The sequence below is a fragment of the Heptranchias perlo genome, unplaced genomic scaffold (genome assembly GCF_035084215.1).
Source record: "Heptranchias perlo isolate sHepPer1 unplaced genomic scaffold, sHepPer1.hap1 HAP1_SCAFFOLD_117, whole genome shotgun sequence".
NCBI classification, from domain to species: domain Eukaryota; kingdom Metazoa; phylum Chordata; class Chondrichthyes; order Hexanchiformes; family Hexanchidae; genus Heptranchias; species Heptranchias perlo.
This window is the reverse complement of record NW_027138396.1, coordinates 821,080-831,799: the sequence shown is the minus strand read 5'-3', so window position 1 is coordinate 831,799 and position 10,720 is coordinate 821,080. Positions and strand designations below refer to the sequence as shown.

The 10,720-nt window shown below is 42.8% G+C and overlaps 1 long non-coding RNA gene across 1 annotated transcript; it reads right to left on the bottom strand.

Moving 5' to 3' along the window:
- Positions 1-3,638: 3,638 nt before the first annotated feature.
- On the bottom strand, positions 3,639-9,366 carry LOC137307991 (uncharacterized). The gene is made up of 3 exons (XR_010959357.1): positions 9,206-9,366; positions 8,071-8,181; positions 3,639-6,422 (listed from the first exon to the last, which is right to left on the bottom strand). It is a non-coding gene; the product is annotated as an uncharacterized lncRNA (long non-coding RNA).
- Between the last annotated feature and the right edge of the window lie 1,354 nt (positions 9,367-10,720).

Below are 10,720 nucleotides of genomic sequence, written 5' to 3'. Positions count from 1 at the left end.
TGGCTGGGGAGTCTAGAATCAGGGGTCACAGTCTCAGGATATGGGGTATGCCATTTAAAACAGAGATGAGGAGAAATTGCACTCCCTCCATGGCAAGGACATCCTTCCTCAGATAAGGAGACCAAAACTGCACACAATACTCCAAATGTGGTCTCACCAAAGCCCGGTACAACTGCAGTAAGACATCCCTGTTCCTGAACTCAAATCCTCTTGCAATAAAGGCCAACATACCATTCTCCTTCATAACTGCTTGCTGCACCTGAATGCTCGCTTTCAGCGACTGGTGTACAAGGACACCCAGGTCTCGTTGCACCTCCCCTTTTCCCAATCTATCGCCATTCAGATAATAATCTCTCTTTCTGTTTTTACAACCAAAGTGGATAACCTCACATTTATCCACGTTATACTGCATCTGCCATGTTTTTGCCCACTCACCCAACTTGTCTAAATCACATTCGAGCCTCTTTGCATCCTCCTCACAGCTCACATTCCACCCCAGCTTTGTGTCGTCTGCAAACTTGGAAATGTTACATTCAGTTCCCTCATCCAAATCATTGATATGTATTGTGAATAGCTGGGGCCTAAGCACTGATCCCTGCGGTACCCCACTATTCACTGCCTGCCACCCGGAAAAAGACCCATTTATTCCTACTCTCTGTTTCCGGTCAGTCAACCAATTCTCTATCCATGCCAGTATATTCCCCCCAATCCCATGTGCTTTAATTTTGCACACTAACCTCTTGTGTGGGACCTTATCAAAAGCCTTCAATTGCTAAATTTAAATCTGAGATAGATAGCTTTTTGGCAACCAAAGGTATTAAGGGATATGGGCCAAAGGCCAGCATTTACTGCCCATCCTTAATTGTCCTTGAGAAGGTGGTGGTGAGCCGCTGCCTTGAACCGCTGCAGTCTGTGTGGTGAAGGTTCTCCCACAATGCTGTTAGGTATAGAGTTCCAGGATTTTGACTCAGCGACGATGACGGAACGGCGATATATTTCCAAGTCGGGATGGTGTGTGACTTGGAGGGGAATGTGCAGGTGGTGTTGTTCCCGTGTACCTGCTGCTCTTGTCCTTCTAGGTGGTAGAGGTCGCAGGTTTGGGAGGTGCTGTCGAAGAAGCCTTGGCGAGTTGCTGCAGTGCATCCTGTGGATGGTACACACTGCAGCCACAGTGCGCCGGTGGTGAAGGGAGTGAATGTTTAGGGTGGTGGATGGGGTGCCAATCAAGCGGGCTGCTTTATCCTGGATGGTGTTGAGCTTCTTGAGTGTGGTTGGAGCTGCACTCATCCAGGCAAGTGAAGAGTATTCTATCACACTCCTGACTTGTGCCTTGTAGATGGTGGAAAGGCTTTGGGGAGTCAGGAGGTGAGTCACTCGCCGCAGAATACCCAGCCTCTAACCTGCTCTTGTAGCCACAGTATTTATGTGGCTGGTCCAGTTAAGTTTCTGGTCAATGGTGACCCCCAGGATGTTGATGGTGGGGGATTCGGCGATGGCAATGCCATTGAATGTCAAGGGGAGGTGGTCAGACTCTTTTGTTGGAGATGGTCATTGCCTGGCACTTGTCTGGCGCGAATGTTACTTGCCACTTATCAGCCCAAGCCTGGATGTTCTCCAGGTCTTGCTGCATGGGGGCACGGATTGCTTCATTATCTGAGGGGTTGCAAATGGAACTGAACACTGTGCAATCATCAGTGAACATCCACATTTCTGACCTTATGATGGAGGGAAGGTCATTGATGAAGCAGCTGAAGATGGTTGGACCTAGGACACTGCCCTGAGGAACTCCTGTAGCAATGTCCTGGGGCTGAGATGATTGGCCTCCAACAACCACTACCATCTTCCTGAGGACAGTGGTCACTTTAACTGTGACGGGTAATGAGATGCTGCCAGGCCCAGCCAGGAGCAGCTCGGCATGAAGGAGGCTGCAGATGTCTGCTACCACCTGGTAACTCACTCTCAGCCTCTGAATGCACTGCTCCTCAGAGAGGTCCAGGAAGCTGGGCCTTGGTCTGTAAACCCTTTGACGAGGGTAGTGCCTCCTGCGACGTCACTCCCTCTGTTGTTTCCCTGTGTGCTTTTGTGCAGGTGCCTGTGGTGCAGCACTGTGTTGTGGAGCTCCAAGTGGAGGAAGTGCACGCCGTGCCTGGCAAGGATGGTGATGTTGCTCGTCCTCTGATGTACTGGTGAATGCAGCCATCGCGCTCCCCATTCTGATGTTGTCAGTTTCAGGGGGTCCGAAAAGCTGGTAAATATATGTAAATTCTGACTGGAAAACAAGAATTCTCAGTCTAAACACAAAGACCTCCCAGGCAAAAGTTTGGCTGAGAGAACTGAGTGCCCTGCTGCAATAACTCACCTTTTATCCCCAGCTCTTAAACAGGGATTTAAATATCCAAATGGCTGCCAGCTGAAACACGACTCGTTCCCCATGGCGTGTTTCACACAGCACGGGAAACACGCTGAGGTAACTTTGAAATCACTTGCCTTCACTCTTAATTAGATTTATGTACATTTCAAGAACTTCAAATACTTGAATTCCTTGTTTAAATATCATCCCGCCGGCATTAATTGCCAGCAGGACTTCCTGGTTAGGGAACTGCGCATGCACCCAGATGACTCTGGGTCATGCGCATTCTTAGGCATGTTGGAGCCGGGATTTCTGCCCACTCATGGAAATCGCGATTTTCTTCGCGCCCCACCCACCCCGCCCCCAATGCACCCACAGTTCCGATTTAAAATCGAGCCCCATGTTTCTCAATCTGGTGTTTTTGACCAGGCCTCAACAATGAAACTCATTCAGATATTGAAACTCAGAATGTCTTCATCCTTGATAAATGATTTTATGAACTAGATAGTTTAAAGAACAAGAACAATGAGTTATATGTGTTTGCATAACAGTCTGAATCCAATTCAAGTTGATAATGAAAAAAAAAATCTCTTGTTGTTGACAACAATTTAGAGTTATAAGGCATGTAAGTTCAGGTACTCACAATCTAGCTTTTTTGATATTACAACATCCAGTGAAGTGTGGACAGAATATGTGGACCAGAAAATGTTAACTTTAATTCCATCTTAATATTTTTCCTGTCTTTACTGAAGGAGTTAAGACTTCAGTGTTAGGAAAAAGCTGATACATAATTCCAGTGAGTGCATGATTCCAGCTTTAAAATTAAGTTCTGACCAAATTAGCCCAAACCACCCTAAGACAAACTTGTACCTTATGTTTCCACCTAAGAGAACTATTGGTGAGATATTCCACCTGGCAGTAATCTGAGTACTAATTTGCAGAAGACAGCAGTTCAGGCATTAAGTCACATTTGACCAATAAAGTTATTGACAAATTCAAAATGGATTTAAGGTGGTATGCACAAGAGGAATGAAAGTTTGCTGATGATACCAAACTGGGAGACAGAGCAAACTGTGAGGAAGAATGCAAGGGATTACATGTGGATGTAGATAGGTTAGCAGAATGGGCAGAGAGCTGACAGATAAAATTCAATGCAGAAAAATGTGAAGCAGTACATTTTATTAACAGTGAAACAAAGTATACAAGATGGTAAAATTCATAGAGCAGAACAAAGGATCTATCAGGATCTAATAGAAGTTTTTAAAACAATGAAAGATTCTGATCAGGTAAATGGTGATAGATTGTTTCAACTAGTTGGTGAATCGGTGACAAAGAAGACATAGGTTCAGAACCATCATGAGAAGAACAAAAGAAGTTTGAAGGATTTTTGTCACACAGAGGACCACTGAATATAAAAGCAATGAAATGACATTAGGGCTGATTTTAAAAGCTCCTGCCGAGCGTAAATGGGGTGGTACTGGCATGAAAATAGCGTCAGGTCACTTACAGCCCCATTTACACTGGTTCTCCGGCTGCCATCATCTTGCCTAATGATGTAATAGGGCCTTGATTGCAATTTTGAGGTACAAATGGGCAAAGCAACGTCGTGTTTGCTCCACCCATTTGTACCAGCATTGAGAAACCTAAGCAGTGGTCCTTGAAGAAATTGTTGGAGGCCACTAACAAAATGGCCTAAGTTTCTTTTTAACTTTTATTTTTGTGGGGCCAGGAGGAGCAGGAGTACTTCTCCAGGGCCGACAAAATACTCTGACCTGCTGCCAGCCCGTGTGAGGGCCCCACTCCTAGGATCGCCTCCTCCCCACCCAGGCTCCAACTGGTGACTGGGTTTGTGTCGGAGTCTGTCTAATTCTCCGCCCTCCCCATTGGCGAACTGCCGCACAGATTCAGCGGTACAAGGGAACCTAAAAATATGTCACAGGGAGCAAATTTAATTTAAGTTAAAAAAAAGGGTAATGGAGAAAATAATGGGACTTAAGGTTGACAAATCTTCAGACCTGATGGTTTCCACCCTAGTGCATTAAAAGAATCAGGTGGGGAAATTTCAGCTACTTTTGTCATAATTTTCCAAAGCTCCCTAAGTTTGGGATTTCTGCCCTTGGATTGGAAATTTGCAAATGTTACTCAATTAAATAAGACAGGAGGGAAGGAGAAACCAGGAAACTACTGACCTGTTAGTTTAACATCAGTCGTAGGGAGGTTACTGGAATCTATCATTAGGAACAGTGACTGAGCATTTGAGCAATTTTGAGAGTCAGAATTTCTTGAGGTCACTAACATGATCGACAGGGGAGTATCTATGGATGTTGTATATATGGACTTCCAGAAGACATTTTATAAGGTTCCGCTCAAGAGATTATTAGCAAAAATGAGAACGCATGGATATGGAGGTAACCTTAGGACATGGATTGAAAATTGTTTGGGAGGTAGGAGACAGGATCGTGACAAAGGGAATGTGCTCTGATTGGCAGAATGTGACAAGTTATGTTCCCCAGGGATCTGTACTGGGACCTCAGCTTTTCACCACATATATCAATGACTTGGATGAAGGAATAGAGAGTTGTATATCCAAGTTTGCAAATGACCACCTAAGTTAGGAGGAAAATGAAGTTGTGTAGATGGGTGCGGGAAGTTACAAAGGGACATAGATATAGACAGATTATGTGAGTGGGCAAAACTGTGGCAGATGTAGTTCAATATGGGGAAGTATAAGGTAATCCACTTTGAATCCAAGGATGACAAATCGGAATATTTTCTAAATGACAAGAGACTAGAAACTGCAAAGGGATTTGGGTGTCCAGGTACACAAATCACTAAAAGCTAGTGCACAGGCACAAAAAGTTATCAAAAAGGCTAATGGATTGTTCACCTTTATCTCGAGGGTTAGAATACAAAAGGGAGAAAATTATGCTTCAGTTGTAAAGAGCCTTGGTCAGACTCCATCTGGAACATTGCATTCAGTTTTGGGTACCACACCTCAAGAAGGATATATTGGACATAGAGGGGTCCAAAATAATACCGGGGCTAAAAGGGTTAAATTATGAGGACAGATTGCATAAACTTGGGTTGTATTCCTTTGAATTGAGATGGTTGAGGGGTAATCTAATTGAGGTATTTAAAATTATAAAAGGATTCGATAGAGTAGATACGATGGGGGCATTGATTAAATTAAACGATTTTCAGGAGTGAAATCAGGAAGCACTTTTTCACACAAATGGTAGTGGAAATGTGGATCTCTCTCCCCCAAAAGTCTGATGATGCTGGGTCAAATGAAATTCTCAAGACTGAGATCCACAGATTTTTATTAGGTAAGGGTATCAAGGGATATGAATCAAAGACAGGTAAATAGAGTTGAGGTACAGATCAGCCATAATCTAATTAAATGGTAGAAATGACTCGAGGGGCTGGATAGTCTACTCCTGTTCCTACGTTTGGCACCCGCAACTCGCCAGCTGCATGTAAATAAGGCCCAGGCCTTAAAATGGCTTGGGCCCTATGGTGGGAACAACGAGCGTGTGGCAAGCACATGTTGCCCACCCACTGCCTCAGGTTAAAATTGCTCCCATTGAATTTATTAGTGAAGCCACAGTTGGAGTATTGCAGGCAATTCTGAACAGCAATAGAAAGGATAATCTGCAAGTGGCTATCACAGTAGAGACTAAAAGGTTATCTAAAATGGAATTGGATAAGTATTTGAAAAAGAAAAATATAAATATATATGGAAAAAGGGCAGGGAAATGAAATTAGAGTAGATAGCTCCAATTAAAGAGCTAGCATGATTCATGTCAGAATAGGATTCCTCGCCATCCTGTGCTTTCAAGGGTACAGCCCCATGGATAAAAGTAGCAGAGGTGGATGAAGACAACTCCTCGGTCCTGTCAAATCTTGCATTGCATAATATGACTCTGCCAGCTCATGTGAGGGCCTCCATTCCTAGGATTCCTTCCTCCCCGCCAAGGCTCCGATTGTTGGCTGGCTCTTTGTAGCAGTCAGTCCAATTTTCCGCCCGCCCCCACTGACGAGCTGCCGCACAGATTCAGCGGTTCAAGGGAACCTAAAAATAAGTCACAGGGAGCAACTTTAATTTAAGTTAAAAAGTAGTAATGGAGAAAATAAAGGGACTTAAGGATGACAAATCTCCAGGCCTGGTGGTTTCCATCCTAATATATTAAAGAATCAGGTGGGAAAATTGCAGATACTTTTGTCATAATTTTCCAAAACTCCCTAGGTTTGGGAATTCTGCCCTTGGATTGGAAATTTGGAAATGTTACTCAATTAATTAAGACAGGAGGGAGGGAGAAAACAGGAAACTACAGATCTGTCAGTTTAATGTCAGTCATGGGAAGTTATTAGAATCTATCGTCAGGAACAGAGTGACTGAGCATTTGAACAAGCATGAGCTGATTGAAATCAGATTTTTTTTAGGTCACTAACATAGTAATTTTATGATTCTCATAAAAACACTGATTACACCAATTATTGGTGTGTAGAATTAAGTAATTTGATGCATTTTGTAAATCCTATATAGTTATCCTCAAGGGAAACATTAAAATGGCTTCTGTGGCATGCCTTAAACAATTATCTGAAAAGGGGGAATAAAAAGGCAAAAAAGCACAAAAAGATAACACTCAATGTTTCACTGTTTTTGCAGGCTGCAATGAATAGTTTTACAACATACTGAGGCTTTGGGAGAATCCATCCTTCAAATAGTGTGTTCAAAATAGACTTCGATATGCCAAATAGCCGAATGCTCCATAGGATATTATTTTGAATGAGAGGGGCATGTCAGTCATATGGTGGCCCCAGAACAATATGGCAAAAGACCTTCTGATGATTCAAAACAGCTCTGAATGGCAACATTTCAGAGTAATATGGAGAAAAGTTTAGTTTTTCCAGTATGGTGAGTCGACTGCCCAGACAGTCAACCTGCACCATTAATTTTGCCCATCCCTATCACGTTAGACTATCCACAAGTTTGTCTTTGGGTGTTCCCAAATTGCACAATGTAATATGTATTGTTAATCACCTACTTTAGCGGATGCACACTGTTGTCCACAAGGTTCTGGGATGGTGATGCTAAAAGGGTTGAATGGTTGACACAGCTCCTTGTGTTTTGCTAATTTTCCCATACGTTTGTGATACCTCAAAGAAGGTCCTGTGGATAACCTGGCGATAGCTCTTTTGTTGCTCTGCTTCTCACTGTGGACTGCTCTCTTGGTGATTCTGGGCACCACACTTTAGGAAGGATGTCAAGGCCTTAAGAGGGTGCAGAAGAGATTTACTAGAATAGTACCAGGGATGAGGGACTTCAGTTATGTGGAAAGACTGTAGAAGCTGGGGTTATGCTCCTTAGAACAGAGGAGGTTAAGGGGAGATTTGATAGAGGTGTTCAAAATCATGAACGGTTTTGATGGAGTAAATAAGGAGAAACTGTTTCCAGTGGCATAAGTGTCGGTAACCAGAGGACACTGATTTAGGTTGTCGGCAAAAGAGCCAGAGGCAACATGAGGAAACAGTTTTTTAAGCAGTGAGTTGTAATGATTTGGAATGCTGGTGGAAACAGATTGAATAGTAATTTTCAAAAGGGAATTAGATAAATACTTGAAGGGTACAAATTTTCAGGGCAATGGGAAAAGAGCAGGCTTTCAAAGAGCTGGCACAGGCATGATGGGCCGAATAGTCTCCTCCTGTGCTGTACTTACTATGATACTATGATGTAAGTGTTCAGTAGCTATGCATGATTCTCATCACAATAGGATTCCTCGCCATCCTGTGCCTTTAAGGTTATAGTCCCAAGGATGAAGACAACTCCTCTGTGCAGAAAAGAGGCATATTATACAATTCAAGATTTGACAGCACAAATGCTTTGGAAACAGACTGCTATAGATACCATATAGGAAAACAATTCGATACACTGCAAACTAATATTGACATGCTGATAAAGGCAAATGTTAGGCACAGTACTTTCCAAACACTTTTGCTATACTGAAAAAAAAGACTGCCATCTACATAGCTTTAATTTACTCCAATGCAGTACTGAGGGAGTGCCACGCTGTCGGAGGTATCATCTTTTGGATGAGATATTAAACTGAGGCTCCATCTTTCCTCTCAAGTGGATGTAAAATATCCCAAGCCACTATTTCGAAGAAGAGCAGGGGAGTTCTAGCCAATAATTATCCCTCAAACCAACATCACAAAAACAGATTGTGGGTCCTTGCTGTGTGCAAATTGGCTGCCGTGATTCCTACATTACAACAGTGACTACACTTCAAAAGTACTTCATTGGCTATAAAGCACTTTGGGCCATCCTGAGGTCCTGAAAGGCGATATATAAATGCAAGTCTTTCTTTTCTTTAATCTCAGAAGTGTCTCAAAGTACTTCAAATACAATTAATTTCTTTGAAATGCAGTGACTGTTAGAAAGGGAAATGCAGCAGTCATTTGCAAACTGGATCCCATAAGCAGCAATTAGATGAACGACCAATTAATCTGTATCTGATAGTGCTGGCTGCGGGAATAATGTTGGCCACGACACCAGGAGACTGTTTAGAGAGAAAATAATGTATTTTAAACTTACTGGAGGTCTGAGACCCTAGGGAGGAACGTTTACCCCAGGAACTAATGAGCATTTAGCAATCGTTTTCAACAGCCATGTACTTTTTTTTCCTGTATAGCCGAGCGTCCTCCGCCTTTTTCATTTTCGAAATCTGAAGTCAATTTTCTGCCTTTTCTCTCTCACGTTATGTCACATTTCATCAGCATTGTTAGGATTTGCCAGCACAGATTTTCACCTGTAAAGTCTCTGGAGCAAAATGGGTTAATACAGAAAAGAAATACCTCAGCCTTCCTGGCAGGTAGCTGCCTTTCTGACAGCGACACTTGGGTGATATCTCTGCGCTTTGTGGTGCTTCGTGCCGAGGTTGATAAAGTCGGGTGAGAACGATCGGCTATTTTGCACAGGCAATGCAATACTACAATGCAGTTTAGTTGTGGTCTGATCCAGTGATGGCGCAGAAACAATAAAGCGGAGGCTGCGGGTGCACAGCTCGAGCTGCCCGATGCACGCGCCCGTCGGCGGGCTCGCGGGCGGCCGTTGGAGGCAGGGCTATAAATTGGCGGGAACCGGTGGGCCACGCAAAAGGCAGTTAAGAGCAGAGCTAGAAAGTTAGGGTCTTAGACTGAAAAAAAAAAGGAACATTTACCTGAGGAAGGAGGAAGTCTCCGAAAGCTTGTGAATTTAAAATAAAATTGCTGGACTATAACTTGGTGTTGTAAAATTGTTTACAAGAAAAAAAGGAAAACATGCACCGGGTTAATGGAAGAAAGGCGAGTGGAAAAACAAAATGATTGCACGAGCAGTCACCCGAGATTCAATTGAGAAAGAAAAGTTATAACAACAACCATCGAAAATGCTGAAGAAAACAACTGAAGAATTGTGCGCCAGTGGTAACTTGGAGTGGACAGAGTGGTAGAACAGAAGCACATATTGGAAGAGCATAAGAACCTGTTATTAGGGTGGGGACACCGAGGAGTAAGAAATCATGATTTGAGTGAGACCGAGAAATAGCTAGGACAGACCAAGACAAGAGGCTAAGGTGAGCATGATGAACCTCAAGTACAAGTACAAGTGAAAGTGAAAAGAGACCCCAAATGGAACTAATGGTGGTATACTTCAGAAAAACAAACACAAGTTGGCCTGATAATGTTAGGGAGGAACATCATTATCTAGTCATAATTCACAACACAAAGTTTAAACGAGATGGGAAGTCAGTGCAAAATATTTTCCCCACCATTATTGTTTTTTTAAAAAAAGAACTGTTATCCTTCATGCTCCACATACCGCTGAAGTAAGCCAGATGCCTGGTCAGCTGCAGAAGGAAAAAAATAAAACAAGGTCCCAAGTATTTGTTTTCCCTCCACAATGGTTGAAAAGTGAGTGCAAGTTTAAATGAAGTTTCTGTATTTCATGATTCAGCTTGGCTTATTTGGTAACGCTCTTGCCTCTGGGTCAAGAGGTATGGTTTTAACTCATACACAAGAACTTGAGGATATAATCTCAGCTGACCTTCAATATAGTAGTCAGGGTTTTGTGTGTTAGAGCTGCTATCCTTTGGATGAGATGTTTAGTCCACATTTCACCTGCCTGTTCAAAGAACAAAGAGTTCTGGTATTCTGGCTTAAACTAACATCACCAGAAAACAGATTAAAATTTCCACATTGCTATTCTGTGTTGTTCCTGCAGTTGTTTGATTTCCTTCCATTTTATAGTACACAGGCATGTTTTACATGCTCACACATGTAGAATTAGGCACAGGAATTAACCCGATGCAATTAAAACAACTATTTTTATTC